Below are 14,250 nucleotides of genomic sequence, written 5' to 3' on the forward strand. Positions count from 1 at the left end.
TATCTCCATTTGATAACCACTCAGAGATGAAAAAATAGTTTTCTCCAGGTAGATAAATAAAAATAAGTAGATAAATAAAATACAAATTGAACAAATATAGCTAACTAATTTGGGACCAAGGCAGAAAAATAGAGAAAGCAGTCTTCAACAAATGGTCTAATAAAATGAACTCAAAATTTTTTGCAGACTTAAAATGTAACATGCCTTGTCAAAGATCAAGTGACCATAGGTATGTGGGTTGATCTCAGGGTCTTCAATTCTGTTCCATTGGTCTAATTGTCTGTCGTTATACCAGTACCATGCAGTTTTTATCACAATTGCTCTGTAGTACAGCTTTAGGTCAGGCATGGTGATTCCACCAGAGGATCTTTTATCCTTGAGAAGAGTTTTTGCTATCCTAGGTTTTTTGTTGTTCCAGATGAATTTGCAGATTGCCCTTTCTAATTCGTTGAAGAATTGAGTTGGAATTTTGATGGGGATTGCATTGAATCTGTAGATTGCTTTTGGTAAGATAGCCATTTACAAGGGAGCAAAAACCATCCAGTGGAAAAAAGACAGCATTTTCAACAAATGGTGCTGGCACAACTGGCGGTTATCATGTAGAAGAAGAATGCGAATTGATCCATTCCTATCTCCTTGTACCAAGGTCAAATCTAAGTGGATTAAGGAACTCAACATAAAACCAGAGACACTGAAACTTATAGAGGAGAAAGTAGGGAAAAGCCTCGAAGATATGGGTACAGGGGAAAAATTCCTGAATAGAACAGCAAAGGCTTGTGCTGTAAGATCGAGAATCGATAAGTGGGACCTCATAAAGTTGCAAAGCTTCTGCAAGGCAAAAGACACCATCAATAAGACAAAAAGACCACCAACAGATTGGGAAAGGATCTTTACCTATCCTAAATCAGATAGGGGACTAATATCCAATATATATAAAGAACACAAGAAGGTGAACTCCAGAAAATCAAAAAACCCCATTAAAAAATGGGGCTCAGAACTGAACAAAGAATTCTCACCTGAGGAATACCAAATGGCAGAGAAGCACCTGAAAAAATGTTCAACATCCTTAATCATCAGGGAAATGCAAATCAAAACAACCCTGAGATTCCACCTCACACCAGTCAGAATGGCTAAGATCAAAAATTCAGGTGACAGCAGATGCTGGCGAGGATGTGGAGAAAGAGGAACACTCCTTCATTGTTGGTGGGATTGCAAGCTGGTACAACCACTCTGGAAATCAGTTTGGTGGTTCCTCAGAAAATTGGACATAATACTACCAGAGGATCCAGCAATACCTCTCCTGGGCATATATCCAGAAGACGTTCCAACCGGTAAGAAGGACACATGCTCCACTATGTTCATAGCAGCCTTATTTATAATAGCCAGAAGCTGGAAAGAACCCAGATGCCCCTCAACAGAGGAATGGATACAGAAAATGTGGCACATTTACACAATGGAGTACTACTCAGCTATTAAAAGGAATGAATTTATGAAATTCCTAGGCAAATGGATGGATCTGGAGGGCATCATCCTGAGTGAGGTAACATATTCACAAAGGAACTCACACAATATGTACTCACTGATAAGTGGATATTAGCCCAAAAACTTAGGATACCCAAGATATAAGATACAATTTGTTAAATGCATGAAACTCAAGAAGAACGAAGACCAAAGTGTGGACACTGTGCCCCTTCTTGGAATTGGGAACAAAAGACCCATGGAAAGAGTTACAGAGATAAAGTTTGGAGCTGTGAAGAAAGGATGGACTATCTAAAGACTGCCATATCCAGGGATCCATCCCATAATCAGCTTCCAAACGCTGACACCATTGCATACACTAGCAAGATTTTGCTGAAAGGACCCAGATAGAGCTGTCTCTTGTGAGACAATGCCAGGGCCTAGCAAACACAGAAGTGGATGCTCACAGTCAGCTATTGGATGGATCACAGGGCCCCCAATGGAGGAGCTAGAGAAAGTACCCAAGGAGCTAAAGGGAACTGCAACCCCATAGGTGGAACATTATTATGAACTAACCAGTACCCCAGAACTCTTGACTCTAGCTGCATTTGTATCAAAAGATGGCCTAGTAGGCCATCACTGGAAAGAGAGGCCCATTGGACTTGCCAACTTTATATGCCCCAGTACAGGGGAATGCCAGGGCCAAGGGGTGGGGGTGGGTGGGTGGGGGACTGGGGGGGGGGAGTGTATTGGGGACTTTTTGGATAGCATTGGAAATGTAATTGAGGAAAATACCTAATAAAAAAAATCAGCCAAAAAAACAAAAAACAAAACAAAACAAAACAAAAAAACGTAACATGCCTATCACAGCATAAAAACAAACAAGTAAACAAACCTATATATAGCTTCAGGTTTCTAAGGTCTAACATGAAAGGCATGACCCATGAAATATCTTTGACCTCATTGGAATCCAAAGCTCTGCTCTTTAAAGACAGTGTAATAAAATTAGAAGACCACCTATAGACTTGGAGAAAACAGTGTAAAGGCTTTGATTAAGAACTGCAATCCAAATATGCAAAGAACTTTTAAAACTCAATAAAAAAAACTGAACAATCTGATCAAAATGGGCAAAATATCACCATACCAAGTAAGACGCAGAGTAAGACCTACAGAAGGCAGGTCAACATGTAAGGACGTCATTACTAGGGAACTGCAAGTCAGAAGAGCACTGAGATGCAGCATAACCAGCAGAAGAGTGATCAGTCCAAACAGCACCAGAAGGGAGCAGAGATGTGCAACAGAATCCTGTGCAGTGCAGGTGCAACTATAAAACAATGTCATCACTTTACATGACAGTTTAGCACCTTCTCACATAGTAAACATACTCCTACTACAGGACCCAAAATTTCACTCCTTGGCACTCATCCAAATAAGCTCGAAATGTAGGTCCACATAAAATTCTTTGGAGAATAAAATTCTCCAATGTCTTTTTCATAACTACTTAGAAACAATCAGGACGCCCTTCAGTTGATGAATGGATACACTGTGGTCCATCTAGGTCACGGTATAGTGTGCCCTTCCCCCAGCCTTGAGTTGGAGACTTGCCCTACTCCTCTCACCTGATGCAGTTCTTGACTGCAGACAAGTTGGAGACTTGGCTCCAACTCTCACCTGATGCAGTTCTTGACTGCAGCCAAGTTGGAGACTTAGCTAAACAAGTCTCCAACGGGGGAGCCAGCTTCCCTAAATTTATATCTTCCTGCCCGAGACCTAAGGGACTGTCCACCTGATGAACTACTGCTGAAGAGCCTGTTTTGCAACAGACTCCAGCCAGAATAAAGGATGGGTTTTGGGGTTTTGTCTATATCAAAGCAGAGCTGAAAAATTAATATTTGAGTCCTGATCAGAGAACTTTGTTTTGGCTGGTTATTTTTCTTGTCAGCCCATTCTCCATTCCCAGATCTTTTACCATGTATATCTGTATATCATGGTTCTCCATGGCCCCTGGATGGCTACAGTTGGTGCCCAACATGGGGTTGGACACAGAGAGACCAACTGAGGGACACTGTCTTCAGTGGAGTTCCACAGAAAACAGTAGAATTTATGTATCCCACAAGGTGGTAAGCAACATACAGCATTAATGTTAGTCTATAAATTTAATTTTTTGAAGGCTGTTTATTGCAAGGGTGAAAAAAGGATACAGGCTAGTCTGAGTTAGAGTCAGCCCAACACTGATATCAGCTAGCAGTGACAGCACGTTGGGATGGGGGATTCTATATAGGCAATTGTCTGCAGTCAAGAACTGCATCAGGTGAGAGGAGTAGGGCATAAAATAAAATAAGTTAAAAAAAAGCAAAAAACAAAAGAAGGAGATGCTAGATATACAAATGACATGAGAGAGAGAGAGAGAGAGAGAGAGAGAGAGAGAGAGAGAGAGAGAGAGAGAGAGAGAGAGAGAGAGAGAGAAAGAGAGGCTGGAGAAATGGTCAGTGATTAAGAGCACTGACTGCTCTTCCAGAGGTCCTGAGTTTAATTCCCAGCAATCACATGGTAGCTCACAACCATCTGTAATGGGGATCTGATGCCCTCTTCTGGTGTGTCTGGAGACTGCAACAGTGTACTCACATACATGAAATAAATAATTCTAAAAAAATAAAATAAAAATAAATTTAAAAAAAAAAAAAAAAAAAAAAAAGACCAGCCTGAGTTAGGTTGGCTGATGTAAGAGAGAAGGAAAACGGATTTCAGAACTCTCCTAGGGACAGGAGGAAATTGGGAGATGCCCTGCTTCCCCTCTGGCCCCTACAAGGAGACATCCTTAGTTCTGTTTACATCAAGTTCTCTTCCCTCTTTGTATTTATTGTCTGTCTTTGGTACACCAATCTGTCCATGTGTCAATTTGTATCTGTTTTTGTTTCATTGTCTGAATGACTGTTGTTCTATGTTTCATGTTGAAAAGAAAAAGTGGTTAAAACTTTATCTGCTGGCTATCCATCTCTTGATTCAGTCTCAGTTTGCACAGCAGAGGCTGATTTAAGTTGCCCTCCACTCTTAGCAAGGAGGAAGCATGGCAGAAGCGCTGATGAAAAGCTGCTTTTAAAGAGGGCCTCAAGTTCTAAGGCAAATAAGCTGATAGGTTTTTGTTTGTTTGTTTGTTTGTTTTTTGGTTTTTTTTTCCTAGGAAAATCTCTGCAATTGTGACTATTGGATTCAGCAAATGACAAAGTGCTTTTTCTCTTGAAATTATAGCCAGAAAAAGTAAAAATTTTGTTTGGTCTAAACATATAGCCCCTTCATTTTGTTTCTGACTGGTCTTAAAGGTATAAATATGTTCTGCATGTTCTGGTTATAGAGTATTGGCCTATCCTGATAGTTGTAAAGGGTTTGCTTCTAGTGAGCTTATAATCATTGGAAAGTTTTGCCTCTGGGAATAGCCAATAGCCTTACATTATGTTAAAAAGAAAAGATTGTTTCTGCTTCAATACAATAAGTTTGAATCCTTCAGACTATATTATTCATTATATAGAAATTTTATTAGCTAATCTCTCTGAAGGGGAAATTTACTACAAACATTTGTTCTTATACAATGAGCTTTAAAAATTTTGTAGTAGTTGTTGCTCCAGAAAAGATTCAGAGGCAATATCTTTTTCAATATTTGGGGCCTTAGTTATATCCTAGAAAAATTGTGGCACAGAAAATTCAAGAAAGAAGAGATGATTTGCTTACTTCAAATTGTTTTCAAAAGCTTCCAGGAGATGTTAATTGGCTAAGAGCTCACCTTTAGCTCCCCACAGGAGGACTTCAGCATTTGTTGGATGTTATCAAGGGGGATCTGAATTAACTGGTGAGGGATGAATAGCTTTAAAGAAAGTAGAAGAAGCTGTTATAATCAATTGTTGGCTATTTATGTTATTGTTACTCAATGTGCCCACTGCAATTCTTTGGCAAAAAAGAGCATTAATGTAGATTATTCTTTCTTCATTTCCAAGTAAAGTTTTAACATCTTATTATGAAGCTGTTGTGGGGTTAATAAAGAACTATAGGATAGAATCATGAAAGTATTTTGGAAAGAATATCTTAAGAACCTGACTCAACATTTATTCTTTATTTCAAACACCAATTGAATTGGTTATTGCAGAATACTGATACTTGGCCTATTGCATGGCAAACTTTTTAGGCAAAATTGTCCAAAAGACAAGTTGTTAAAATTTGCTTCTAGTGTGCTTTTGTATTTCCTAAATTTATGCATGCATCCCATAAAGAATGCATCTACTGTATTTATAAACAGCCCTTCTATGGGAGACAAGTATATGTGATTGGATCACATGTTTATTCTCATGAGTTTCCCTCTACTATAACACAAATAACCAAGCTACATGCTGTAACCACTGTTTTTAAAGTATTGAAAAATCAAGCTTTAATTTGTGTGTGTATATATATATACACACACACATATATGTATATATATATATATATGTGTATATATATATATATATATGTGTGTGTGTATATATATATATCAGGGCTTACAATTGCTTAAAAGGCTGTGTTTGTTCAAATAAACACAAACAAGCTGTGCATGTTCTTAAAGACAGGTAAAAAGGAGTGATATAGATTCAGACCTAAGCCAGGTTCCAGTTGCCAGCCACCATATTTCCCAGACAGGATCATGGAGCATAAGTAAATCTTGTGCTTCCTGTCCAGTTTAAAAAATAAAAAAAAGGGGGGAACTGTGCCCTTTCCCCAGTCTTGAATTGGCTAAACAAGTCTCCAATGCTGGAGCCAGCCTACCTACATTTACATCTTCTTGCCTGAGTCCTAAGGGACTGCCCATCTGAAGAACTGCTAAAGAACTAGTTTTGCAACAGAATCCAACTGAGACAAAGCAACAGAATCCAGCCAGAACAAAGGATGGGCTTTTGGGTTTTCCCCCTATAAATTCAGAGTTAAAAAATTAAACATTGAGCCATGATCAGAGAAACTTTGTCTTAGCTTGTTATTTCTCCTGTCCACCATTCTATTCCATCCCCAGCTCTTCTTCTAGGTATACCTAGTTCTCCATGGCCACTGGACAGCTACAGTATAATATTCAGCAATTAAAAAAAAAAATGTGTTATCAAGCTACCCTGAGAGGACCATGTATTATATCACTCCAACTGTATGGAATTTTTAGAAAAAAAAAAAAAAAAAAAGGCAGAGTTATATAGCTAGTAAAAAGACAGAGATACAGGCATTATGGAGGCAGGTAGGATGGATAGGTTGAACACATATAATAATGGAGACAGTGCATGTATTCTGGATGTTGCTATAGTGACGGGTATACAAGATTATACATGTGTCAAAACTATGAATTATATAAAATCAAGAGCAAACCCTGATATAAAGTGTGAACTTTGGGTGGTCATGATGTAGCAACAAAGTTGCATCCTGTAACATGGGTTACTGCACAGGTGCTGACAGTCTGGGAAACTGGGTAAATGGATATAGTCAGGGATGTGTGAAGACTCCTTACCTCCTTCTGGATTATTCTGTAAACATAAAACTCATCTTGAAATGTCTTTTCTGTCTATAAGTGGTGCATAAATATGTGTGTGACTGATACCTTGGAAATGCATGAAGAAGCACGACTTGGCATAACTAAAAGGAAAAATAAGCTACAAGCAAAGTTTGGAGATTTATATTGAATAAGCAGAAATGGGCAGAATATCCAGGGACAAAATAAAGAATGTGCACTTTAAACATCATGTCCAGCCTGGGTCAACTGCCACTGATGGAGCAGAGTGCACACAACTAAGGCATCCCTGCCATGTGCTTAAGGGTCATTCATCAGGGTGGATGGAATATAGGAGACTCTAACAGATTCCAAGGCTTGAAATTCTACAGCATACAGTTCCCACTTGCCCTAGTATTAAAATTTTAAAAATAATAAAGTATCCAGAAAAGTCCCAGATATTTGGGAACTAATCATTTTTAAGTTGCCCATGAGATGAAGATGAGATTGTAAAAGAAATTACACATATTTTTTCATGTAATAAAAGTTACAATATATTAAAATTCTGAAATGAGCCTTTAAATGTAAACTACATTATATAGATTTGAAGCCTTATAAAAAACAAAGTTTAAATTAGTCCCATAACTTTCACCCTAAGCTAAAACAGAAAAAAGTAAATCCCAAGTAAGAAGGGCATAAATGATACAGAAAAGGGCAGAGGACAGTAAACCAAGGCTACTAGTACTGGTTGCTCAAAATGACCTAGTAAAAGTGGTCATGGTGACAGGTGCCTGAAATCCCACAGCTCAGGAGACAAAGCAATGGGATCCAGAGTTTGAAGCTATCATGAACTACACACAAAGAAATATTATCTAAAAAAATAATAATTAAGAAAACACAGCTAAAATCTGTCAGGTGGGTGAACAGGCAGAAGGGCTCCAAAGGCCCAACATTGGCTTATTGTTGTCCCATTTTATATCATTCTCTAAACCTTTCACAGGTTTCTATAAGACCATCTACTTCAAGTTATAGCTTTAAAATGGGCTCTGCCTTGAACTAATGCAAATCTACACACACACACACACACACACACACACACACCCTGTACATATAGATGTCTACAGTATCAGTTTCGATGTAAATATAGTTAATTAAGTGCTAATTCATTTAAAAAAAACATACTTGAAGGACCTATGGAGAGGGCTCAGTGGGTAAAAAGTTCTTGCCACCCAACTGTGAGGACTGGGGTTCAATGCCAGTACCTCAGAGGTAACAAAGGAGGGCGGAACAAAGATGCACCTCGTCTCCTGGCACTGGGGAGGCAGAGAGCGGAGTCCTGGGGCTTGCAGGCCAGCCAGTCTAGTTAAACCTGTGAGCTCCAGGCTCAGTGAGAAACTGTCTCAGAAAATAAGGTAGGAAGTGACTGAAGAAGAGACCCAGTGTCTACCTCTGAGACATGTATACACACACACACACACAAAAAGAGAAACACACACAAAATACCTAAATTCTGTTTAAAACTATGTCACTGAGTTTGTAACATGTTTGTCATTATTTGTCCTCCAATACTATATGCAAAACGTTTCTTTTCTTTTTTTGTATGATCTATGTAATTTCAGTATTAAATGGGGGTCTTCGTTCTGGGAATATTGAGAATCACTTACTTGGACTACAAATTTACAACAGGAGTAAATGACAAAGTTAAGCCAACAGACTCCACCAAACATTAAAAGCTGGGAAGTATGTAAATACAGTCTTGATCTATCTGAAAGTAACCCGTAGACCACCGTGGAGTGTCCTCATCAACAGCCCATGGCTGCTCACCACCAGAGCACTCTCAGTGAGGCAGCTCCCATGCACTCAGCTTCTCAGTGTAAGGTAGAGAAAATGGCACTGATAAACAAACGAGGCTGAACCTCTGACATAATGAACATCAGGAGAGGCTCTCTCGGTGCCAAGGATCTAGACCTGCTTTGGAACACAGCTGTTCCAAGTCACTCTCCTCCCCTTCTCCTCTGGAGTTTCTCCTAAACCTGGGAGCATCAAATTACTCATTATTTTAAGTGATAGATATCTTAAGATTATAATTATGAAAAGACATGTAATCCAGGATTGTCAGTAGCAGTTCCTGAACTGGAAGTTAGAATTGTGATGTGTCCTTTATCAGCTCAAAACCTCTCTTTCTTGTCATGTCATTTAAGCAGGCACTGTCACGCTTAGCTGCAGGCTTTACTCTGGGTGACATGGGACTTTACCTGACCACTCACTCTGAGTCTGTGATGGGAATAAAATATGTCCGTGGACTGCCTGGTTTTGTGTCAACTTGACACAAGCTAGAGTCATCAGAGAGGAAGGAACATCTGTTGAGGAAATGCCTCCATGAGACCCAGCTTTAAGGCATTTTCTCAAATTAGTGATTGGTGAGCCCAGGCCTTGTGGTTGGTTCTACAAGAAAGTAGGCTGAGCAAGTCATGGGTCACTCCTTCATGTCCTCTGCATCAGCTCCTGCCTCCAGTTTTCTTCCCTGCTTGAGTCCCTGATCTGACTTTATTTTGGTGATGACAGCAATGTAAAGTATAAGCTGAATAAACCCTTCATCCCCCAACTTGCTTTTTGGCCATGGTGTTTAATTGCAGCAAAGGAAACCCTAACTAAGACAGCCCTGGAACAAAGTGAGATGCAGCTTCGCACCGATTAAGAAAGAACGATCTAGAATCTCAGACCCAATAAAGGCCCCTCGTGTCGCATATGTTGCATATACATGTGATAAGATCGTTTTATATCACAATGCCTTTTAGCCATGGGATTCTCAAGCACCATTCACTCACAAGACAGCAAAGAACTTTTTTTCTCCCTCTCTAAATTCAATTTTAGACATTATGTTACAAAGTGAAACCAATTCAGATACTTTAGAACAAGTAGGAGGTACAAATACTTAGAGGGAATTAAGTGCCAAGCATTGGATTAACTTCCAGGCAGCAGTCTTCCTAATTCTGAACACTGAAAAGCTAACATTATTCTTATTTGGAGACACAAGAGAACTCAGGATTCAAATGTACTTGGACTCCAGGTCAGAGACCAAGAACTCAGAAAAAAAAAATCTTAAACCTTGAATAGAAATATTTGATACTTCTTTTAAGAAGTTAGCACATCCGCTGCTGCCTGTGGCTAATGGTACAGTATTTCAGGGGAGAGAAGGTTCCCTGAAACATGTTTAAAAGCACTGGCTTTCCCACTCCTCCTGGGAGCTGGCCTGTTCCAGCATCCATGTCCACCCCCGTCTCTTAGTGTTAGAGAAAGCAAGCAGCTGTCTGCCTGCCTTGTAAGCTTCAGCTGGAAAGGATGGAAGAGGAGAGAGAACTGAGGAACCAGCTGAAGACAGACTGCTTGTGCCTCCCCATTCCAGTGACTCAGACTCCAGCATTCCAAGAGAACCTGGGGTTGTGAGCACAAGAATATCCAGAGAATCTCCCGAAATCCTATGAGAAGAAGGTTTCAAGAAGCTGCAGTTGCTCACATAACTTTGCCCAATGTTAGTCTCTAATACAAAATACAGGAGGAAGCCGGGCATGGTGGCGCATGCCTTTAATCCCAGCACGCAGAGGCAGAGGCAGAGGCAGAGGCAGAGGCAGAGGCAGAGGCAGAGGCAGAGGCAGAGGCAGAGGCAGAGGCAGAGGCAGAGGCAGAGGCAGAGGCAGAGGCAGAGGCAGAGGCAGAGGCAGAGGCAGAGGCAGAGGCAGAGGCAGAGGCAGAGGCAGAGGCAGAGGCAGAGGCAGAGGCAGAGGCAGAGGCAGAGGCAGAGGCAGAGGCAGAGGCAGAGGCAGAGGCAGAGGCAGAGGCAGAGGCAGAGGCAGAGGCAGAGGCAGAGGCAGAGGCAGAGGCAGAGGCAGAGGCAGAGGCAGAGGCAGAGGCAGAGGCAGAGGCAGGCAGATTTCTGAGTTCAAGGCCAGCCTGGTCTACAGAGTGAGTTCCAGGACAGCCAAGGCTATACAGAGAAACCCTGTCTCAAAAAAAAAAAAAAAACCCAGGAGAAAATGAATTAGAATTCCTAAGCTTTATAGACCAGTTTGACATCAATCTCTGGTAAAATTAAAGACTTGAGCAGGCAACACTTGGGCAGAGGTAGTGGCCTGTATTTCTAGAATTGGAAGTGATTGGTTACTCTGATAAATCACAGGTAAAGCTTAAGAGTCTGTCTGTTTTTAGCAAGGCACTTGATTACACTTTCCTTTCATGAAACCTTTTCAAAAAGGCCAGTCTACGAACTAGAACAATTTGAGTGTAGAATTTATCTGGCTCACTAATTTGAGCACTATCTACTAGAGACCAACTAGATTTCCAGCCACTCTTGTGATTGGCTTTTTCAGTACTTTGAATTTCAGCAATCACCCTGAAAGTGGATGGCATTAACCTCATTTCTGGAAAAGGAATAATAAGTACCAGACTTCAAAATCCTGGAGCCATCTGAGCTGTGCCACCGGCTTCTAACTGTGCAACCTTCAACATAAAAGCCTGCCCTGGGCATTGCCTTGACTTGAACTTCAAGCACATTCCTCAGATGTGTAGAATTGACACAATGAATGTCAGAATCAAAGCTGGGATGGATGCATTAAAGTGGAAGTTAGAGGTTTAAAGTAATGTAAACCAAGAGAGAAAGAGTTCCCCCTCAAAACCACCGAGCTGCACAGATTAAAGAGGAAGAAAGTCAGCTTCACAGCAGCAGGGACGCGCGAGTTTTTAGTCAAGCTCAGAGTATTTGCTTGATGGTTTCAAGATAAGCTGATGTGTTTAACTCGAGTTTGGTTACTCATTAAAGAAAAGTAAAATTTTCTGTCTCCTGAGCACCTGTATGCACGGTGTGGGTTAACAGTTTCCTTACAGCAGCCAGCTAAAGCAGACTGAAACTCTATCACCATACATCTTTCCTTTCTCTACTGTCTTCTCTGCTTGCTTTCTTTTTCTTTTCTTTACTTTTTTTTAAGGGAGTAAAATCTGGAAAACTCCAAATTTAAAGTTTTAGATTTTCTTTTCAAAGAGAAGTAGACATCCTGAATGTAATCTTGAAAGTTGAAAGGTTGTCCGCTAGGGCAGGACTGAGGAGACACAACCAGAAGTCAGCTCAGTGTAAACACGGCCTTCCTGCCAGGAACAGGATATAACTCCAAACAGTGAGTTCCTCACACTGAAGTGGCCAATCAAAACCTGGCTTCTGTCAGCAGTGCTGTGTGGACAGTATATTGAAATTGCCTTAGGGCAGATCACAAGTTTAAAGTACCCTTATTATCTCATAATGCATCTACAGTTATTTTTCTTAAACAGCAAAAAGAAAAAAGAAAGAAAGAAAAGAGTAAATATGAAGTTACTATTTTTCCCAGAACCTTTCTGCTATACTTAATTCCATTTCCCATCTATACATACAAGATAGCTGTGTCAGGAAATAAAACCCCCTTCAGAGGAAAAACGGATTTTCTTGACTCCTGCTTAGCTATAGTAAAAGTAGATTCTTTATTACCCCTGGAATTTTGCCAAAAATCTCCATCTCATATATACGGGCAATGACAGATCTTTAAAAAGAGTTCGACAGTTTATCCACTAGTTTATGTTGTTTTGTTACCTTCAGTAAAAGATGGGGGAGGGGGAAAAACAGCGATACTGGAGCTTTCTCTGGTAGCTGGGCTCCCACTCGTCTATTCTTTCATTTCTCTTTCATTTGCATCATTTCCCCTCAGGATTCAGCCTCCCACAGCTTCCAAGAGTACAGACACTCTGCTAATCATGTGCCACTCAGCACAAGCCTGACAGCTTGATATGTGCATGTAGTGTCCTTACCGGAAAACCTCCATTCATTCTTCAGGTGGGGAGGAGGATGAACGTGCATCTTGCAATGAGCAATGAAATACTTTAGTTTGTGGGCTCGGAACAAGATCAGGAGATGGAGCTAAAGGCTCAATTAAGGAACCTAGGATGTGAGGTTGTGTCCAGGACAGCTGGCTGTGAAATGTTAGATAAAATTAACTGCTGCAACTCCGGCTTTCCCGGGTGGGAAAGTCAAAAGGTCACAGCATCTGAGCAGGACACCCACCTTCCAGATGTTCACTTACCCTACACTGCAGCGGGCCAGCTGCACCGCCATCCCAAGTCTGCGCGGCCTCGGCCGAGGAGGCGCGAGTGCTTGGCTGTTCTCATGCCCCTGGCCGCAGCCTGGGCTCCCAGGGTGGGTGCTGCTCCCCAGGGCGGGGCCTCAGGGCGGGAGCTGAAGCCTGAAAAGGTGCGGCATGGCCGGGCAGCAGAGACAGTGTCTCCCCTGGAGTAGGGCGGACGTCCTTCGGCAGTGGTCCAGGCTCCTCCCCCTGCAGCGCCCCCCTACCCCCCGCCCAGCACTGCTCACGAGTTCGCGGCCGGCTCCCTCCCTGCAAGTGGAGCCAAGGGACCCGAGGCTACGGAGCACAGCCCTCAGTGTTGGCACCGCCAAGGGCTACCCCCGCCCAACAGCACTGGGTTCCAAGCACAACCAAAGGGACCCGAAGTGCTGGGCCACAGCTCGCACTCCCACCCGGCAACCTATCCACACAGCTCCACCTCCCCAGCAAGATCCAGACCACCAAGTATGAAAGCTAAGTGAGCTTGTACCTCCCTCTCCTGCCCCACATCCCCAGAGCCACCTGGACTGAGACATCACCTGATCTCTGTCCACGTGGGAGCAGGCGCGGCTTGTCCGGTGCTGCAGCTTGGCGCCAGCCCTGCAGGTGATCTCCTGTCACCTGCCCCCGGGCCCTCCCCTGAAGGCTGCGCTGCTCCGGTGCCAGTTTAGCAGTCAAACCTGTTTTGATCCCAACGCCAAGCCTCGCAGCTCTACCCCAAGACCTAAGTACTTTGCCCCAGTGCACGCAGAAGTGCACCAAGCACTTCTAAATTTAAAAATGCATCCAGCATTGCACTTTTCTATCCCCGAGTACCCAACAATCGAAACGCTTGTTTCTCAAAACAAAACATCAAGAAAGATCATATTCTTACCCGTTAAGGAAGCAAGAGCCTCAAAACATAGCCATTATTCAGTTAGACCTCGTTCCATGTGATGCCTGCATCTGTCTGTGTGATTCCCATCGTTAGTAACAGCCCCAAGAGAATGACAAAAGAACCATTATTCCATCCTGTCCCACAATGGATTGTCAATGCAAAATTCATGCCCCAAGGGACCTCAGGGATAACTCTCGGTTCCTTGCTTTACAGATGCAGATGCTTAGGCTGAGTCTTAGGATTGTGGGGAGGATGCTAAGATGAGTGGATCCCTGAGAACCCAC

General features: G+C 42.0%; 1 protein-coding gene across 8 annotated transcripts in view; it reads right to left on the reverse strand.

Annotated features, from left to right (window-relative positions):
* The window catches only part of Akap19 (A-kinase anchoring protein 19), a 44,330-nt gene that overhangs the window by 11,730 nt on the left and 18,350 nt on the right, over positions 1-14,250 (reverse strand). Inside the window, exons 1-2 of one of the 8 annotated variants that reach the window (XM_085837138.1) lie at positions 8,132-8,180; positions 5,237-5,317 (exon numbers count right to left, since the gene is read on the reverse strand). The exons of 2 other annotated variants lie outside the window; for them this stretch is intronic. The gene's annotated coding sequence lies outside the window, so the exon portion shown is untranslated. Of the gene's footprint in view, positions 1-5,184; positions 5,207-5,236; positions 5,318-8,131; positions 8,193-13,050; positions 13,260-13,628; positions 13,650-14,250 lie in introns of those variants that run through there. 5 more of the 8 variants (XM_021169048.3, XM_029477387.2, XM_021169078.3 and 2 more) reach the window with 5 other exon arrangements.

This window comes from Mus caroli, unplaced genomic scaffold (genome assembly GCF_978045245.1).
Source record: "Mus caroli unplaced genomic scaffold, Mus_caroli_1 scaffold_1, whole genome shotgun sequence".
Classification (NCBI taxonomy): domain Eukaryota; kingdom Metazoa; phylum Chordata; class Mammalia; order Rodentia; family Muridae; genus Mus; species Mus caroli.